Below are 21,968 nucleotides of genomic sequence, written 5' to 3'. Positions count from 1 at the left end.
AGATATGGGGATATAACTCCACACACAGTACAGCTCTATTTCGGTTAAAACTCAGAACGTTCTTTCTGTGAGGCGACAGTAATCACAACTGAGCCACTGTGCTGCCCCAGGAGGAACTCGAGCTGCTTAATATCCCAGCACTGTCCTCGTAATATATATATAAAAGATAAGCAGTTATGTTAATGGGGTTATTAATTAAGTAAATCAGTGAATGCATTTTCAGACAATCCTATGTCAACATACAGTACTTGTCTTCACATTTTACATGGAATATATTAATATGAACTCAGGCATGAACTCAGAATCTTAAAGCACTAACGAAAATTAGGTTTTCTTATTAATATGATAATTTGTGCAGTGAGAAACTCCACAGTCTAATCAGATCACCCCTAGTTTCTCTGCAGTTTCTAATACTGTGTACTGTTTCCCAAGAATGTGTCTCCACACAGAAACACAGACAGATGCCACTGTGTACTGGGAACCAAAACTAGTAATTTTAACCTGCATGCTAAAAATATGCTGTCGGGACTCCAAATGCAGGTTACATGGACAAAGGCTCAACACTGAATTACCATGTAATGATCTTAGAGCACCCAATGGAGGCTGCATAAAATGTGTTAGGGTGGTACATTACCTGTGGTTTTACAGCTCATTAATTCACACTGCAAATTTACTACTGAACATGCATTAAGGTACAAATCTCCCTATGAGTAGTAATGGAAGGTGTGCAGTATTAGGCCCAGTATTTTCAGCAAAATGTACTTAAAGTATCAAAGTAAAAGTACTGATTGTGCAGTAAAGTGTCCTCTGTGACTGATGTATTATCATATATTACATTAGTAGATTGTTAATAATCATTCATCAAAGTGTAAGCAGCATTTTACTGCTGCACCTGCTTGACATGGGGCTAGTTTAAGTAGTTTACATACAGTTTGGTAGTTTAGTCCAGTGGTTTCCAACCTAGGTGTTTGACCCATCCAAAGGTTCATAATAGTAATCTGGGGATTTGTGAAGTGATTCGTGGGAGAGGGGAAAAAAAGAAAAAGCAAGATAGAGCTAGCTAGATACGTTGTTTGTGTGGGTCTTTTTTTTTTTTTTTCAAAGGTTTGGAACCACTGGTTTAATCTTTAACTATATGTTGTATTCTGAAAAGTAACTAGTAACTATAGCTGTCTGATAACTTTAGCGGAATAGAGGTAAAAAGTAGGGTAACATGGAAATACCCGGGTAAAACAGAAGTACCTCAAAATTGTACTTGAGTAAATATACTTAGTTACTTTCCACCTCTGCCTGTGAGAAAGAAACATGATGCAGGCAGCTTACGGAGCAGCTGGAGAAGTTTTGGAGAGGAAACTGATGTCATGCATCATTATCAGCACTCACTTCCTTTAGGCATGTTAGGATTTTATTAGAATTTGGATTTTATACAACTTTCCATTCATTACAAAAATTCATTGACCGTCATAATTTTGTCTTTGGGGCAGTGCTGTGAACAAACCCTAAAAGGACACCTCTGTGATGCACCAATTCCAGGGTGGTGCAATTTCTGCTGAGTCAGTTTTGTACAATGTCACGCACATGCCACTTCACATAAAAATAGCGTAAATCGCACATTGTACTCCCTGGTGTTAAACTGATTGATATAATGTGTTATATCAATCAGTTTAACCCCCATTAGTTTGTAAGTAAGTACAATTTTCTTTCCATATCACCTTTCAAAACCTAGGTTACAGTGCTTTACAAAAGAATAAAAGGTTAAAAGAACAAAAGATGAGTGAAAGGAACATTACAACAGGAGACTCAGTAAAACAAAAACAATAGCGACATTACAAATCAAAACAATGTACATAATAATTCAACTACAAAAACAAGAGAGTTTGCTGACCTGACCCCCGTGGGGAGATTGTTCCACAACCTGCGACCCAGGACAGCAAAACGCACAGTCCCCTTGTGTTTTCAGTCTTGAGCGAGCTACAACTAGCAGGCCTTGCTCAGAGGACTTGAGGGGCCTAGCAGAGGTATAAGGCATTAGTAGTTCACTGATGCACTGTGGAGCAAGATTATTCAAGGCCTTCAGGAGGAGGATCTTGAATTGAATCCTAAATTTAATCATAAGCCAGTGCAGGGACATCAGAACGGTTGTGATATGAGAGCAATATGAGGTGTTATTGAGTAATCTTGCTACGCAGTTTTGGACAATAGGCAACCAGGTAACAGCGTCTTGGCTTACGCAGGAATAAAGAGCATTGCAGTGGTATAAGAGAGAGGACATAAAAGAATGGACAGCCATTTTCAGCTGCTGGAAAGATAACAGAGAGCATATTTTTGCTATATTCCTTGGTTAAGAGTAGTGGTACTGAATGACTGTCTTAATGATGATGTCATTTGAGGAGAGCTGTCTCAGTGCTGTGTTTCTGCCAAAAGCCTGATTGGTATTTATCAAATATGTAATTTCCTTTAACCAGTTCCAGAAGTTGCTTGAAGACTAATTTTTCTAAAATCTTAAATGTAAAAGGTAACTAAGAGATAGGTCTGTAGTTTAGTGGTAAACTAGGATCTAGTTGTGTTTTCTTTAGAAGGGGTTGAACTGCGGCCACCTGAAAGGATTCAGGAACATAGCCTGATGAGCAGAACTGGTTCATTATAGCAAGGAGAGATGGTCCAATAATGCTAATGGCTTCTTTAAGTAATTTGGGAGGCTCAATGTCAAGAGGACACTGAAGAAGATTGGAGAGAATTGATCTAGTAGGACAGGACAGATGTGGGATGGCTCAGTATGAGTGCTAGGGAGGCTGGGGGGTATGATAGATGCTCTTATTCTGTTGATTTTATCGTCCAAAAAAAGATAAATTTTTTTTAACAATCCTCCACCAAAGGTGAGGACATGCTTGAGGCTGGATTATTTAAGAGATGGTCAATAGATTTAAACGGGAAAGGGTGTTCAATCTGACCTGTAACTTTGAGAAACTGATGCAAATGCAGCAAACAGATATTACCAGTTCTGTTTTGTTTTATTGTAATATACAGTACAATTTCGAGCTGATTGATAAAAACAAAAGGGAATATGAAAGTAGCTATTAGGCCGACTCAATAGAGAGTTCCTTGCATTGTGGACAGCAATCATCCACTCACTGGAAATCTCTTGAAGAGGAAAATGTTGTCATTGCTGAAATGCGTGAGCAATTTAAATTTTGCTCAAAGGAGATTTGGTGAGCTATTATCTCAGCCGTTGCATGCTTTCCAACGTCAGAATGAATTTTGTATATCTAACCTATTTAACCAGCTGTGAGATCTTGTCTGGGATGTATGATATCATTCAATTTGTCTCTGTCCATTTTCTCTGCTTAGTGCTTTTTTCCCACTTTTTTGACAGGTTATTTAGAGGAATAATTCAACATTTTGGGAAATGTGCTTTTTTGTTTACTTGCCACTATACCTCTATATTTGTATGCTAAATATGAAGCTACCACTAACAGCCAGTTAGCTCAGTTTAGCACAAAGACTGAAATGTCTGCTGTTTGACGACAACTCTTATCTCTACTGAACTAACTAACCAAATTGTATTCCTCTCTGCTGCATTTGGGTATAATTTTCTCAGCTGCAGTAAAAAGGTATTTCTAGATATAATAAAATCAAAACAAACTACATGTTGTTGAATTCTTTTTTCTCTGTTATCTTAAAGGAGCTGTAAGTAAGTTTTTTCTCTCGCTACACAGCCGATGTTAGCATTAACAGCTGTTTACTCACCAGTCTGGACGAAACGCTGCGAGTTAAGCACCAAATTTCATTCCTTTAATCGCCAAGAGCTGTCTCCAGCAGTGGCAAGGAATGCCATTGTTAACTCTTGTTTTGCTTCTATTTCTATCACTTCCTTTCTTCTACTGAAGTTAGCATGCTAACATGCTAGTCCTGGCCCTTCTCGCCACTTTCCGATATAACGAATATCTAACGAGTAACTGTGGCATTTAGTCTGCCCTCAGTTAAACAGGAGGGGATGAAGAAGTAGCGCTGCCCAGAGGGTGTATTCTAACCCCTTGTCTTGTAAACACAATGAAGGCTGAAGCTCTTTGCAACTATTATCACCCCTCGCTCCCGGCAAGAAACCATGTTCGGCAGCAGAGAAAACTTACATATAGCACCTTTAAACTCCATAAGCAGAAAAAGTTTCTTGTGGGCATTGAATTAGCAATTTTTACAGTGCAATGAATAATAATAATAATAATAATAATAATAAACTATTTATATAGCACTTTAAAAAAATACATTTTCAAAGTGCTTCACAGACAAACAAAATACATAGTGCAATTACACCTTAAAATAGTTTCACTGCGGTCAAGAAATCGAAACAAAGACAAAAGACAATGAAAAATCTTAAGAATAAATAAATTATAAAAGCGTAAAACAAATATGAAAACTCTCATTAGAAGCCATTTTATCAAAAATTTGATTTTAGAAGAGTTTCAAAAGAGGACACAAAGGTAGCTTTACCAATTCCCTAGGGAAGGTTATTCTACAGGTGAGGAGCCCTTACAGCAAATGCCCTACTACCCTCTATCTCAACACTTGCTCTGGGGACCAAGAGCAACAGCTGGTTGAGAGGAGAGAATCTTTTCAAAGAGAGGTTGGTCATTCATAAAGGAAATGAGCTGAAAGTAAGAAAGGATAATTTGGATATGGGTCTAAAAGTATTAAGCTTTTCTAGGTTTGATTTTCTCAGTAGGGGTTGAACAACAGCCGATTTAAAAATTGGAGGTATAACCCCTGAAGATACTTGACTTGTTAAAAATTGCTTAAATATCTTAGGATAAAAAGTCAGAAAGCTCTTTTAAAAATCTTATGAGTAAAACATCTAAGGGAGAGGAGGGAGATTTCATGCCATTAATCATCCTCAGTAAATCTTTTACACCTCACAATGTGTGGTAAAATAAACAGAGAATGCATGATCTGGGCTCTAATGTTGGAAACTTTATCAACATAAAAAGGACCGAAATGTCTCACATTTCTCAATAGAAGAGACTCCACTGGAATTGGGAGGGCTGTGGATAAGGGAGTTAATGGTACTAAACAGAATCTTGGGGTTGTAAGGATTTGCAGTGATGAGATGTGAGAAGTATTTTTGATCTTTCTTCCTTTACAGTGTTGTTAAACTAAAAAGCTAAAAAGCTCTTTCATAGCATTAAAATTGCACCTTGATTTGGAAGCTTTTCTTTTATGTTCAGCACGTCTACATGCCCTCTAATGCTCCGGACACGGTCATTAACCCACGGTGGTGGTTTTGTTACAGCAGTACAGGCTTTAGACATTTAAAGGGCACTACGGTGTCCAGAGTAGTAGCACATCGTTGCAAAAATTTAGTAGCGCACTCCTCCGCAGAATAAGAGAAATCTAGCGGATCAAACAGCTGAGAAGCTTGATAGGTGTTACAGAAATTCTCAATGGTCTGTGACGTGGTGGGTCTAAGTGTCAAGGGTCTCTCAGGTTAAATACTGCAGGCACAAGCAGGACATTAAAAAAAAACAGCAGTGGGGTCAGAAACATGCACGTTCATAGCCTGTATTTTTACTGGATTAAGGCCATAGGTCAAAATTAGATCGAGAGTATGATCATGTTGACGGGTATGGCCAGAGACATGCTGAGTACAGTCAAATAACAGGTCAGAGTACAGACCAGATAACCTAGGCCTGTTACAAAATGTATATCCGTGAGGACATGCCTCTCTTTGTGACTCAGGAAAATTAAATGTGAAGAAATCACTATTTATTTTTATTTAAAAAAAGATTTTTTTGCCACTTTCCTGATGGTATACATTCTAGGATCTTCAGGTACATTATGGTGTGGGATGTGGCTCATTATTCGCCCTTGTGTCATTAAATACTCAATGCTTACTTTACAAAACTGACAAAATCCAGAGAAAGAGTGCAGTCACATTAAATGGCCTTAAAACTATCTGCAGTCACCACATCTGTGCATACTGTACCTGTGGAGCTGATTTCTATCAGACAAATAAAGAATAATGGTGCGTAATTATTTTCAACCGTGTGTGGGAGACCGTGATTTTAATGTGCTCTGACATTTTGCAAAGAAAACAGGCCTACTTACAGTTTATGGTGTTTGCATGTTAGAAAGAGAGAAAGTCCCCCTGATGTGAATCTGTAACTGCCGGCGATCTAACTCTACAGTATGTGAGGTGAGAAATAACCATCACTTGACGCAGGGTAAAAGTGTTAACATGACAAAACTGCAAGCGCCATAATGGCTTTCTGCAATTCCTTTAATACTTCTACGGTGACATAATAGCAACATCACAATGCAGTCTCACGCTTAATTATAGTTATTTAAATTTACACATAAAAAACAGAAAAAGTGGAAATGTGCATGCCGCTGTGTATGTGTGGATTCGAGTGCTGAGATATCCCTCACTCCAGGGCAAATATTCTTTCAGTGTTAAACAAAATTGAGAATATGTTTTAAAAAATCTAAATGTAACTGCTGTCTTATACCATGAGTAACAGCTCTTAATTTTTTTTTTTTTGTAGGCTTTTATTGTTTCACTCAGACATATGACAAACATTTGTTCTGCCATGGTTCAGCTTCCCTGTGGTTCAAAATGACATTGCTCAAAGAAGGATTTGATAAACTGCAGTAAAATCCCAAAACAATATTCTAGAGAAAACCAAGCAAAACAACTTTGTATTGTTCCAATGTGTTTTGACAAGGGGCTCATACGCTACTCAAAGCAGGTCGAGATCTACTGTTACCTCAGGTGTAACAGCAAGAAGATGTTTTACACCTGAGTTACAGCTCTACCAATCTAATGTTTCAGCTCCATGCAGTCCATATTTTCAATGAGGTCATCCTCATCTCTGCCAAGAAAATGAATTCATTATCTACACAGCTCCCAAACAGACAGCTGACTGACTGACTTGTTACATCTTATTACATCTGAAACTTCAGAGGCTGTGGTGGAAGAGGGCCATCATGACAGCCATGTAATGTCCAAATTATCAGTCTAAGGCTTTTCTTGTTTGATGATTTCAGGCTGTTGAGCTCAATAGAATATTGTTTTTTGTTTGGCACGGACACATCGGTCCTCCAGGGGCAGCATGGTGGTGCAGTGGTTGGCACTGTCGCCTCACAGCAAGCAGGTTCTGCGTTCGAGCCCCGGTTTGGTTGGGGCCTCTCTGTGTGTACTTTGCATGATCTCCCCGTGCCTGCGTGGGTTTCCCAGGTACTCCGGCTAACCCCCAAAATCCAAAGACATGCAAGTTAATTGGTGACTCTAAATATCCCGTAGGTGTGAATGTGGGCGTGACTGGTAGTTTATCTCTATGTGTCAGCCCAATGAGGGGACTGGGGACCTATCAAGGATGTACCCTGCCTGTCAGTTGTGATTGGCTTCAGCCCCCCCTGCAACCCTCAAAGGATAAGCGGTATAGCTAGCTTTTAGAATGGCTTGATATGATAAAGTCTGGTTGAACAGAGGGAACAAAGGTCTTTAAGTCTTAAGGTTTCCCCTTCGAATTGGGCAAGGGTCTTTGTGTGTGTGGTAATCCATAATCCATACATTGTTGGGGCACAAATATGTTTACAAATATGTTGACATTATTTCTAACATCTTAATCTCCCAAAAGCCACCCCTCCCCTCAATTCACTGACAAAAAGGAACTTAATTTTTATTTTATATCTTCAGCCAACAACCAACTCCTTTCTTCTGGAGAGAGTGGCGCATTTCAATGGCTGCTAACTTTTTGTTTAGATAGATTTTTATAACATAACTTGTATTGTCATTGACCTGTGTAAGTAAAATCACATAAACCTAATACATTAAAGGAATAGTTCCACATTTTGGGTATTACACTTACTTGCTTTCTTGCAGAAAGTTAGATGAGAAGCCCGATACCTCACACTGTCTGTACACTAAATATATGTTAGCTTATTTTAGCATAAAGACTAGAAACAGGGCAAAACAGCTAGCCTGGCTCTGTCTAAATATTTGCCTAACAGCACCATTAAAGTTCAGTTATTAACATGTTTTATCTTGTTTGTTTAATCCGTACAAAAACCAAAGTGTAAAAAACAAAAATGTTTGGTTTTGCAAGTGTTTTTGTGCAGGACTTTTCCTTGGCCGACCGAGGAGTCGACTGGAGGCTAAGAAATAGTCCCGCCCAAACCTCTGATAGAAACACAAACTGCCGTTTTAACACTTTGGTTTTTGTAGTGGTTTTTGTCATTGTTTTCTGAAATGACATTAGGAAAACATAACATCTTATCCAGGTGTGTATTTGATAATGTACCAGGCCGTTTATATCCTATAAATGCTTGATTAGAATCCTAACTGCAAGTGCTGACTAACTTGAGCAGATTTTTATTTGACACGCACTACCTATTCATTTTCCACTGATTGCAAAACGGAAATCTAGCAAACACAAACATATGTAAATGTTCGTGTAAGCACCTGCTGATTGGCTAAATGTTTGAAAAAAGTGACAATTTACACAATTTCTTCCACATGGACACTCGTAAACCTCATTGTAGTGACTATGCACATAAACTTGGCCCTATAGTGATACACAACCGCTGCTAATTAGCCAATATGAAAATGCTGCAGCTGTAGGCCTGCCAGGCTGCAATACACCGCTACTAAAGTCAACACATTTTGTGAAATGAGTTTTCCTGAGAACTCTGAGATGCAGATTTTCTTTTGTGGACACAAATTTATGTGAACATTGTGTTCAACTACCATGGAAAGATTATATGACAATGTCATAAATTGGACTTTATGACAATAGTACGTTTACAAGCTAAGAGCCAATCAGATTTTATTGACCATATAGGCTCTAGCTGCTATGACATGGGTCATTGAATCTGTGGTGTACTGGACAGTTTTCAGTGATGTCAGCATCAAGTTGGCCGCTGTATGTGGAAGGTTTTGGCAAATAATCCAGGATGTCTTGATACCTCTCTTCGGGAAAGAACAGAGTGACTTTCGGGTCTCGATGTTTTATCAGATTTAAAGATAGCTGATAATGAACACATGAGTTGAATTAAGTGCTTATATTAAGTGCATATATATTAAGTGCATATATCCTCTAATGACGTTGTCATTAGAGGATATGGCTGCAATTCTAATACAGAAGGACTGACTTGAGAGCAGGTTTGGTTTCACACAGATGCACCATCCAGTTTATGTCCTCACAGTTCAGTCTCTGACCCTGCTTTGCTTAAGAGCGTGCGCTGACAAGCCTCGCTGCCTCCCCCTGTATTTGTTCCATAACCATTTCTTTTCCCTGATGGTACTGTGGCCCATGTTGCACCTGCCCTACAATATCTCATCATGTCTGAGCTCTGACTGTGCCTGTTGGCTGCTTGGCTGCCTCTCTTCAGTTTCATTTGCATCGTGCTGAAAGACTCCTGTGGCTCTGACTGTTAAATCTTTAGATTTTGACACTGTCAGTTTCATTTTACATCTTAGCTTCACAGACTTTAAATTTTCAATTAGTTTGGATAGGTTTATCTCCCCTGCCAGTACAAAGCCACACTATGAAGGCTTTAACTTTTGAATCTGCTGTTTAGCATTTAAGGCTGTACTTTATAATCTCCCTGAACTATTTTGCTGGGCTTCTGCAGTGAAGAAATCCAAATGCCTGACAGTGACAATCTAAATCTATTTAGGCCTCCTAAGTTAGAACTTAATTTATACACTGAGTGAGCAGGCAGTAAAACTTACAGTACCTTTGATTACATTCATTGACTCTGAATTCACAATTAGTTTCCTCTGTGCTGAGTATGCTCATTTTTTTTTTTTTTTTTTTTTACAAGAAACCAAACTGTCACACAGCAGTATTGGAGCTTTCTTTTATAATTTTCCCTTCACATTTAGGCTGAGTGGAACATCCTTGTATTTGTATTAGTAGTTGCACAAGTTGACATAAATAGTGTAGGTAATATGATTGGTCCTTTATTTATATGAACATGGCACTACCACTACTTAATATCCAATATGATAATGCTACAAATGTAGATCACATTCTGGATTGGCCACCTGAGCAATATACGTCATTTGACAGACATTACCCCTCTTATTCAAGCATGGCGATAAGGTTGAAAAACAGTGGAGTTTTCCTCTAAGGAAAATGTGACAATCCTCAACACATCTGTCCAAATCGGATATCTCAGGTGACATTTGAGACACCATTGCTCTGATTTTGATGAGGGATGATGCATCATTATATTCTGTTATGTCTTGTCAGGCCACTATAATTAAGCGAAGTGGCACCCAACCCCCTGACTCACATACACACACATACACCCACATAATAATCAGCTCATTCTCCTGCGTTGTGTATTTTGTGTGTGAACATAAAACAACTAAGAGGCTTTTCACTAGATCAACCATTCAGCTGCTTTAAAAAAAGGGTTTACAACAAAAAAATGACAATATTATTGCATTTTCTATGCAAAATGTAGAGGTCTTGTTCCTAGAAAGCTGCATACACAGCTTTGAATGAATCCATTAGCATTTCATGTTGAAGAAGCTTTCCTGAACTAAGAATACAGAGGGAAGAAGTATTGAAACTTCTGAAGAGTTTGTTTGACTTTTAACAAACTGTTAAAAAACCAAATAATGTTTCAAGAGACAAAATTACTTACTTGAAACCACATAAATGATATCAATGAAAAAAATGTTCAAATCTATTCTGACACTGTGAAATTAAGAATTTACCAAATCAAGATTCATTATACACATTGTTTTGTTCACTTATACTTCCCTTCATTTCCTACTGTGTGTGTTTGTATGGGCTAAAACAGATATAATCCAGCTTTTATACTTTAAAAGATAGCTACTTTATATGAATTGTAAACAAAGCAACTTATCAAGGACCATCTAACCCACTTTTAATGGAATCAAACGCTTTATAATACAGATACTTGGTCGATATTAAAAGGGCACAAATCCTGTTTTAAAAGGGGAAAAAATTCCACTTTATAACTAATTTTTCTTGTTCTTGGAAACATCTTTATTGCATAACTCTGTGGGTAATGGGAATCATAAAATTTTATGAGAAGGAGCTTGTGCAGCAGATATAATCACTCAGTTGTGTTTGGCACATTGCAAAACTGGCGCAAATAAATTGGAATTAGACTGAATTTTAGCCACAAAACAATTAATATATATATGGTCTTCAACAGTCTCCTAATATTTTGGTACTTCTCTTCAATGGCACTGTTCTGGGCCAAAGTTCAAATATGGCTACAGGACTGTAGTATAAAAGCTGAACGGGACATGTAGACTGTACTCATGGGTGATTTTAAAATGTATAAACCCAGTGGTGTTGAGCATGATCATCCTCCTTGGAAAACTCTTTATTTTTCAACACAGATTAATTTAAAAGTTCGATTTAAACATGTTGGATTATTAATTACACAAACCAGTGTCAAGTACAGGACATATGCCAATAGATGGGAAAAACATAGACTGGCAGAGAAGTGGTGATAAACTGATATAATCAATCAATGAACTCTGGTGGAGGCTTGATTTTCTTCTCTCAACTATTAATGAGGCATTGAATTTTAATTATTTTATCTTTTCAGATTTAGCTTTGTTATTAGAATGGTTAAAGGAGGAAAAGATCGTTTAATAAAAGCAGTAACTGCAATAAAGAATAAAGATACTTGTCTTCTGATGAGGAGGGGCAGAGGTGGGCTTGCCAAAAAAAACAAAACAGTTGGCATTAGACTCATAAAAGTAGTCTAAGCTTTGACTATTGACCTGCTGCACTGACCACACTGAAATGTTTGTATGTAAAAACGATAGCTGAGAGTATAATCCCAGGATACCACACAGGCAGAGAGAGGAAATCAGAGAGGGGGAGATGAGCCTCTGCCAAAACACAGCTGCTGGTTGAATAAGTAAAGCCACCTAGAGGAGAAACAGAATGTTGAGTGGAAGCAAGAGAGAGGAGCAATTCCCACAGACTCTATCACACACAAAGACTTAAAAAAAAGGGCGTATGGGAGAATATGTGAGAGCTGCAACAGGCCCGTTCTCTTTTTTCCAACAATCACAGACAGAAATCCGGAGTGAGAAGCCAATGCACACAGGACAAGGAGAAACTCATGCCTTAGTTCATTTTCTGAAAAAATACAGATTTGCAATTTTGCAAAAAATGTTGTCAAAAAGCAGGAAGGCAAAGGGTGGAGAGGACACAGAGTGCCAGCTTTTGGAGGGGGTGTTGGTGGAGAAAATGTTTCTGTGAGAGAGCACATGGTGAGAGACGTGGGGCAACAGATGGAGAGAAGAGGCCCATAGAGGCTGGCAGCAGTGATACTCCTGAGAGGCAGCAGGGGTTGAAGCCCTGCGTCCGATAAATAACTATCGGAACGTATTAGGAGAAGCAATTATGTGCTTCAAAATTAGCCCTGAGACAATCTATTGATATGTATGAATCTATTAAGCTTGAGGTGGCAATTGCATATATGCTGGCACAAAAAAGAATGATAATTTTGATTTAATATCTAACAGTAATGGTCATTTTTTAAACCTACAGTATAATTGCATTTTTATTTAGTACCAAGAGAGTGTATGTCATTATGCCTCATCATCCACCGAATTGCACACTCCACAACAATGTACAGGCATAATGTGTCTGCTTGAAGAGCGGGGAGATAGAAAAAGTGGAGGGAGGAGGACGATAATGAAGATGAAATCTTTCATGTATGTCTGGAGAGCAAGACTAGCCTAAATGATAAAACACTGCCCATAAATACATCTGCCAGTGGACAGGGCAGCCCTATCAGCATAAGCATAAAAGGTGATGAGTGAGAGCTTTGCTCTGTTAAACCTTCATGCTCCAGGATACTCGGTGTTGAATGCACAAGAAGAGGCCTGCGAATAAAGGATAGTTGTAACTAAGTGCTGGCATAAAAGTGGCAGCACCCACTCTGTTTTGCCACAAATAAAAAAATATAGAAGAAAAAAAGATGATTTGCTCCTGAACCAGAAACCTCAATTTCATCAGAAACCTCAATTTCATCAGAAACCTCAAATTGTTTGCAGCATGTAGAATGTGAACAGATTCAAAGCCTTGTTTACAATTTCAGCCAACAAAATCCAGTCAAATGTGTGAAATAGCTGTTAAAGGGAATAGCTTGAAGTGCAACAAAAATAACTCGTTTGTAGACATTACTTAGCTGTATGGAGGTTGACATGGATTGTTTTTTTTTTCTTTTCTGACATGTTTTCTCTACGCAACTTTATATGGCAGGCCTTAATAAATCAGCATCAGGATCAGAGGTGGCTGATTTGAAGTAATGTGTGTGGGTTTCATGTGTTACCTACATTATGGGGACATAACCTCTTCACGCTGTGAGGATTCAGCTCCCATCTGAGGACATGAAGGTTAAAGGGGAAATGCACCGATTTCACACATCGGTCTGTTTGGGGGTCTTGGGGAGAACGAGGGCATTAGTGAAAAAAGTTGTATAAAGCCTCTGCAGAGAGCAACGTGAAGTCCGATAAATTGCCTCAAGTGATGTAACATGAGTCAGCATCGGTTGGTCTGAAGATTATCAGTTTTCAAAATGAAAACAAAAATCTGGGGGTTTGATAGAAGTGAGTTTACCAGACCTCTGTAGCCCACTCCTCATCTCTGCTTGGGGCTATTGGCTCAAGGCTACATCAGTCGCTACTAGCATTACACTCCCAAATCTCTGAACAAACTGTTGGCAGTCTAGTTGCATTGTGAGTAATGTAGGCACCAGCTTTTGACAAGGAAGAAGAGCATGCAATAAAAAGGATGGTATCTCTGATTCTGTTGCACTGAAAAAAAAAAACTGTCCATCGTGAGTCCAGCATTATCATAGAAGTGTAATCGACAAATAGCAATTGCAGTTCATGTTAGCATAAGCCTTCAGGGAATGAATAAAAGTCCATTTAATGTCCTCACTATTAACAAAAGGGTTTGGGTGGTATATCATAGGTTCAGTCATTTATAACTTACAGTTTACACTGATATTATGAACTACTCCATCTTCAAATATGATTCCTGTTCACTATCAACATCCAATCAACATCAGCCACAATGTTATAAACAGTTAAAATGAAAAGCTGAACCACTGGTGGTGAATAAGGAGCTTTAGCCAAAAATTTTGCAGACTAACTGAACATTTCACACGCAATGATTTTATGCCACGCTGCTGTTGCCATATCTGAAGGTTATGAAAAAAAGCCCTCCTTTTACCAAACAGGCACTTTAATCAGATATTTGAAAACCTGCTTTGAATGATTACCATGCGTGATGAGGTCCGTGTCTTAATAGTCTGAAGATGTCTTGCTTTGCATTTGGTCTTGAATTAATTTTCACTGCCTTGTAAACGCCTGTTGACAAAGAACATCCCAAATTCTCAGATATTCAGTAAAATTTTATTAAAATTTTATTATAAACTGAGTTGATGAAAAATAAACAATCATGGGATTTGTCAGTTTTTGTTTATTTGTACATTTTGTACTTATGCAATTCCATTCTGGTACATCATATTTTCGTATATTGCTCATCTGTGATCATCGTTCTGTCCAATACATTAATAAAACTGTGCAAAGCTGTTGTAACAACAGTGCTGTCCAATGAGGCTATTGAAGAGATTCCATTTGATATAGCTTATTAAAACCTTTGTCTCTCCTTTAATTGTGTTTTTGTTTTTCTTTAATTGTGATAATGACATTGTCATTGTGAGTGTGTTGGCATTTGGCTTAAAGGTCCAATATTTTAACACTTTGTTGTGTTGTTAAATCTGTACCGTTTATCTGTGTCTATTATATACTTCTGGAATGGTGTTTAAAAAATAAAACAGAGTTGATTTGATTTCCCCTGCTTTTCTGCGGGCCTTTTTCTGTCCCAGCCACACATGTTCAGATTTTGCTACTAGGTAGTAACTGCCCACTATTCATGAGAAAACGTTCTGATTGGCTAAGCACAGGCCAATTCACAACGCAGCCTGGGATCAGATTTGGCGGAGGGCTACGGTATACATAGCTGCAGGAACAGTAAGATGCTAAATGTTGATCATAATATACGTGCACAGTTACATTCACAGTTTATACTGCTCACCCAGCTCTGCACCAACCAGCACCCAGGTCTGCCCTAACGACAGCCACACTGCCGCTCCCTCACTCTCGCTCGCTCACTCACTCCGCTAGTTTACTGTTAGCCGTTAGCCGGCACACCGCAGCTAAAACACTAATGGTAACTCTCAAGACTGCCCAAATGGCGAAGTCCTTGCTGCTTACAAAACTTTTTTAAACTTAGCTTATAGTTACGAACAGAAGTTTGTTTGCACTATCTTACCCTCCCACAGATAACTCAGCTACCGGCCGCCTATCTCGTTTCGACTTCGAAACCGGATCAAATTCTTACTTGCTCGTAAAGCTGGGGGGCCATCTTGTTGTTGGGGAGCTAGACGAATGGCAGTAGTAAACAACTTCATATTTTCACAGATTTTATTTTATACATCAGAGTTCATAAAAAACACAAAACACAATCCAAACCCATTTTCACAATATGGGATCTTTAAAGCACATCCTCACAGAGCTGCTGGCATGCCTGCAAACTCTTAGTCTCTTTTAAAACAGTCAACTGTCAGTTTCACCTTGAGGTTTAAAATCCACCTTGAGATTTGAAGTGCTTATATTCATACACTATTTCCCATACACACACATAAACACACACACACACACACACAAATGGACATACACACAACACTGAAAAAACAAGCACGCCGCCACGATTTCCCTTGCATACACACAAAATATGACTGTTATGACGTTATAAATGCCAGCCAGATAGTTTCTCTGATGATGTCACTGCAATTACTTCTGTTAGAGCAACATGACAGCCTTTTGTTCTTCCAAATATATTAGCACAATCCCATCACAATCAGATCCACAATATCAGACTATAAATAAGCCCAACCATGACACTCACCGACATACCCATAAGAAAATCTTAACATTAAGATACATTTAAATACAATTATATGTCTAGTAGTTTGTGATTTTCTCATTTAATAGAGCAAAAAGTCATCTCAGGGCAGATGTCAGCTGATTCCCAACTGGCTTTTAAGCCCTTTGAGTACATGAGGGCCAGCGGTCAGACCTTTAAAGCTTACAGTCTGGTTTACACAAAAGCACTTTCCTCTCTATTGAAACATATATAATGGCAGAGGCCATTTTTTTGAGACTTTTGCTTTGCGGGTAAATTATACAACTTAATGGACTCATCTGCTGAGATGGATAGGATGGAGAGAACACTGCGAAATGTCTGGGAATGTGGAGAATTACAGGGGGATGAAGGGATATTAGAATGGGAGCAAAAGAGAGGAAGGAAGAGGGGAGATGGGATATCTAAGAGGTAAAGATGTAGCCCAGGGCTTTTAAGCTGTAAATCCTCCTTTCTTGAAGAATTGTGGGTTTTTTCTTTTTTCTCCCTTTTACTCTCCTCCCTTTTTCATCCTCCCCTTTTGATCATATAGACATAAACAGAGATGCTAACATAAATATACAAACACACTCCGACAGACATTAGTCTGCACTACCCATAAAATCCAGCCATTTGTTTGGAATAGCCTGAAGAACACAAGAAAATATGCAGCCATACTAATGAGAAGTGAACAGTCTACAGGGAATTCAGCTTTAATAACAGGAAATGATCATTTGAATTACCTGTGAGCTAATGTCTTTTGGATTCTGCATCATTCAATTTCCTTGCTATCGATCTCCTACCTTGACAATATGCAATAATGAACTGCACTGAATGCTAATTCTAACTTTGCCGGTCACTCCGAGAAAGCCAATATTCATCTCCTCCAACTTGCATAACCATGTTTACAATCTTCACTGTGTAACAACACTTGATTTTTAAAATTCTCTTATTTTTTCTTCTAATACTGTAAAAGTTGATCTAAAATGTTCTATTTAATCTCACTTGAAAAATAAAATGTTCACACTTTAACTGCCGAAACATCCCATGGCAGTGTCATGATATCAGTTAGGCATTTTTATTTTTTACTATTACTGGAATGATTACTCATTTTATTTTTTATATTGCATTTTTCTAATATTTACAAGTCATGGGTCTATGACCCCTGCACTAAACACACACACAAAAAAACATTTTTTTTTCAAATAAATCTTTATCTTCAGTTTGAAACTAAACAATACTTGACAGTGTATCATATGCATAATCCATCCAGTGTGAGTGGGTGCACTCAGAAGAACCTTACACTGAATATTTAGGGTTTTACCAATAGAAAACTTTCTTTCATGTACTTTGTGAAAATTTGGTCCAATATTTGTCAACCTAACATCACATTCAGTGATCTCAACTCTGTTAAATTCTTACTTTGTATGTACATAAATGTGATGATGCCATTCACGTGCAAATTAGCACGTGATGTCATTTGCTAGCTGAACAGCCAACACTGGACAACAGCTGGCAACATTGAGAGGAGCAATCCTCTTGACAGTCGAGATGACCAAACAAATCTTGGCAGATGTGATAATAACTTATATGAAAGTAAAATATTTCCAAAATAAACTAGACGAGTAATCAAATATAATAACCATAGTATTTACCAGTATTTACAAAAATACTGAGTACTGGTAATAATTTATTTCTCCTTCCCTCTAAAATACCCAATTACTCCCTTGTTCCCTATAGTCTTGTTTTCTTCCAAAGTACTTAAGTTTAAGCACCAATAGAAAATCGGTAAGTATTTTTCTTGATACATGATTCATACAGCAATATTAAACTGTGAATCATGAGCTGTATTATGAAGTGTTGACAGGTTGTGTAAAGAACATAATGGTGGCAGTGTGTGGATTACTGATATGATATCTATTATAGCTGAAGACAGGAAAACCAATACCTTTCCTGTAAGAATAAAAATAGCAAGCAAAACGGTGATTTCAGTTAACTTTCTAGAAAAATAACCTTATATTTGAAAGATACACAAGCCAACATAAAAGGTTAAAAAAAAATTTTGCATGATAATGATTTTATATTTGGACAGAAGGCAAAGATCTGGCAATAATGTGTTTGAGAGACTGAAGGACATATATTGAAAATGGTGTGGGACAGCTGCTTAGTAGAGAAAATTATAGTACAATGGTGTCAGCCAAACATCAGTGATGTGTTGTGAAGATAAAAAGCCTAAGGAACAGAGGTGAGGTGAAGAAAGTGGATGTCTCTACACATGCGATAGAAAGACATAAGCTACGGAAAGGAAGAGAAGTGATGGAAGAATGCGTGGTCAACCTCGCTTCTGTTTATTAAATGAAACTGGCATTGAATCAAGACGTTGGGCCAGAGCAGACAGAGGGAGTTGGAGTGGAGTGTGTACAGATTAAGAGTGGTTTTAATTCTGACCCGTAATCTCTCTACCTCTGTAATTGAGGTCGCACATCAGGGGAGGCTGAGTTTGGATAGCAACTGGCTCTCTGCTTTACTAAGCTCCAAGGAGGGAGCAAACAGACACAGAAATGAACTGAGGTGATGTGATACTTCCCGGACCTTCTGATCTTAGAGTTTTTGTTTAGAGACAGAGTGAAGGGAGACAGTCAGGGACACACTGAGGACAACCTCGGTGAAGTCCTACAGACCTAAAGTCTAATCAAATTAAACACAAGACTAAATGGAGGTTTGGTCAGAGCGAAGTCCAACTATATTGTAAATATGATGGTAAGAAGTCTCAGAAGTTGTTTTCAATATAATATACAGAAAGACCAAAATATAAAGTACATCCAGGATTTTAATGATTGTTATACGGTTAAGGAAAAAATTTCTGTTTTATTTATTCTTCTGCCATGATAGTAGTGGTTGGTGTGAATTTTTGGTTTTGACTGACACTGTCTGTATGGAAATTTGATTGGTGAAAATTGTCTTGTATCAATAATCACAGGCTTTACAGGTCTGCGATATGCCTGTGCAGCAGCAAAGAAATTGATGGCAACCGATGTTAGTTAGCCACTGTCACGCCGTTTCCACATTTAGCATAGACCACAACTCCCAAACATAAAAAATGGCAGCACCAAAAAAACAAAACAAAAAAAACCCAAATCATACAAGCAAAAACAAAAAATAATTTCCCTTCTGTGGAGAAAGCTACGCTTTGCAGTAACCCTTCCCATAACAAGGACCACAGAACAAAAGGAAAGCATCTGAGGATACTTAAACTGGCTACCTCTATTATAGCACTACCAAACTTAACTTAGTGTGCTCATATGTGGTCCCAACCTATTGATTCCTCTCGCTGCCTTTGCTCTTAGTTTCTCAGACTCCGTAACTTCACTCCCCTATTCACTCTGTTCTTCTGCATCTGTCTGAGATCAATATTGTAATAACTGGAGAGGAGGCAGTCCCATCATAATCAATAAGAGCAACGTATAGCTAGGCAGAGGTAGACAGAGAGAAATCATTCTGCCCAACAGCGGAGCTGAACGTTCCTGACACCTCATTCATTACACTATTGAATAATCCATTGGCTCTGTCACAGCCACAGAAGAACAGAATAAGCTCTGGTGCGAGCACATCTGCGGGCACTCGCAGCGGGAGGAAACCTACAGAGAGCTTCATATTTCCTTTGATTACACAGAAGATTCATATGAGTTTAAGAACATATTAACGTAGCCACAGGAGGCTGGAGCAAGTCTCAGACACGTTTGAGCAGACTGTCAGAGCAAAGTCTCAAATCAAGTCTCAGGTCTAAACTGGAGGTCTGTGTAGTATCTCAGGTTTCTGAAAGCTGCATTTCAGCATTTTAAAGCAACACATTAGTGAGACACATCGCATAGCACATACTGTGCTGTGTCGTTTATCTCTCACTATTTGGGAATTTTAACTGGAAATTTAAACGTTTTCACCTTCAAGTCTCAAATCCAGTCAAGTGTACAGTAAGTCAAGTCTCAGAGCCATCAAGTCCAATCAACTATTTCCTTTGCGACTCAAGTCTCAAATCTCAAGTCTGCAGCTCAGCAAAACCATACTAGAAATCGACGGACAAAAAATGTTTAGCATACAACAATTTAAGTGTACTTATAGTTTCTTAATACATATCATAATATACGTGTGGTGTGGTAGACTATTGCAAAACATGAACACTAGTGCATTTTCTGTGTTTGGAGACTGTACAGTGAAATGAAGTCTTAAAAGGCAATACCAATAAATTCAGCTGAAAACAGAGAGAAGACACTAATATCAACACTATCTTGCCATTATAGCCATTATTAGGGTATTAGTATCTCTTAGAATCTCTTTGCTCATACCACTTCAGCTGACACATCTCGTATCTCTCTCTCTGGCTGATTCTAATGAGGACCCCCTGGAAAACAATATGGTGCATCTCAAGGGACTTATCCTCAAATGTAAAATTGTAAAAGGAAAAAAAAAAAACAGCAAGCTTCTGCAAAATCAACCAGAACAACTCCACAGATCTTTGCTGTAGTACATCATTTCAGTCAGCTCTCACAGATCAACAACATCCATGGGTGTCAAAGTTTGGAGTTTCAGCTTTTAAGATAGCTATTTCATTCTATACAAGTTTATCCACTGACAACGACATCAGTTCACTAAACCCAGAGGTATGAAAAAAATCCATGCACATTAGTGTCTTATTACTTGCCACCAAAACACTGAAACCTGGTTGTAGTTTCTGGGGACAAGTAGGACACTTACTAATGATGTGATGTTATCAAAGCGGCTCTGGGAACAATTTTTGCTTGGTCTCCAGTTCAGATCAAATTTGGCTTCGGCTGGGTCAAAATTATTGTAGCTGCCATACATGCAGCTGACAACCACCTCCACTGAAATCATTACACCCTGAAGACAGATGCCGAAGTGGGAGGAGAAACACTCAGACATAAGATGCAAAGTCATCAGCTCATATCCACATGTGTCTGACAGAGTGAATGAAACACTTCTGAAGAATTGCTCTTGGAGGACCTGGAGGGCCTGTCTATTGACTTTGGTGGACTTTAAACTCAAGGCTAATAAGAATGTGCTGTTGGGAATTTGTGTGCATGACAGCTAAGCAGAAAGAGAGGCTTTGATTAGCTACGGGGCCCATGCAAAGGATTCATAGCACAGAGACCAGTCATAGACCTGAACTGAAAGGGAAAAAAGGTTCAAATACTGCAGAGGCTCAGGAAGGTTTAGGGAAATTGAAGTGTACACGCCACATCTTCTCTGACTAGATGCAGTGCTTTTTAGGGTCAAATGGACAAACAATGTCAAGGTCAAAGACATTACTCATGCATTGCTAACATGTCTGTGACAGGTGTAGCAAACACATCAGCAGTGTCAAACACTACAAAGACCTTTGTGACATTTCAGCCAATCACAACATGTGAAATCAATTGAGGATGTCAAACTGGATCGTGGTGCAGAACAAAGCACAAGTGATTATTGTCAGGGTAACATAGGATCAGCGTGTACTTCTATCTGTGGCAGAGAATGATTACAAAACATCAGGGAGTCTCCATAGGAGCCTAGTCTAGTCCAGTGGGTGTTGTTTTCAGTCTATTTCACAGTAAGAGGAACTCATTAAGATGTTGTGATGAATTTTGATTGAGGGTTGCGAAAATTACACTGTGACCATTTTGGGAAATAAGAAAAAAAGACCTGAACAAAAAACAACTGCAGTAACAGCAGTTCAGAGCTGAAACCCATTCATCATCTACTGCAATCCATTCACACTTAAATACCATTGGTTTTAGATAGATAAGTGATACACAATATTTATCTCAAAAGCTACTGTTATGTTCGAACTCTGTCTCCTCTCTGATCTTAAGAGTGATCAATTAATTTTCAAAATCTAATTGAAACAGTTTCCTTTTAACTCACTGACGTGAACAATGATTGATTTAGAAGATTATCAATTTGGATCTAAGTCTGAAGTGAATGAACACAGTAGAGGTT

The sequence above is a fragment of the Xiphias gladius genome, chromosome 17 (genome assembly GCF_016859285.1).
Source record: "Xiphias gladius isolate SHS-SW01 ecotype Sanya breed wild chromosome 17, ASM1685928v1, whole genome shotgun sequence".
Lineage (NCBI taxonomy): Eukaryota > Metazoa > Chordata > Actinopteri > Istiophoriformes > Xiphiidae > Xiphias > Xiphias gladius.
The sequence above is the reverse complement of the archived record's forward strand: the minus strand, read 5'-3'. Positions refer to the sequence as shown.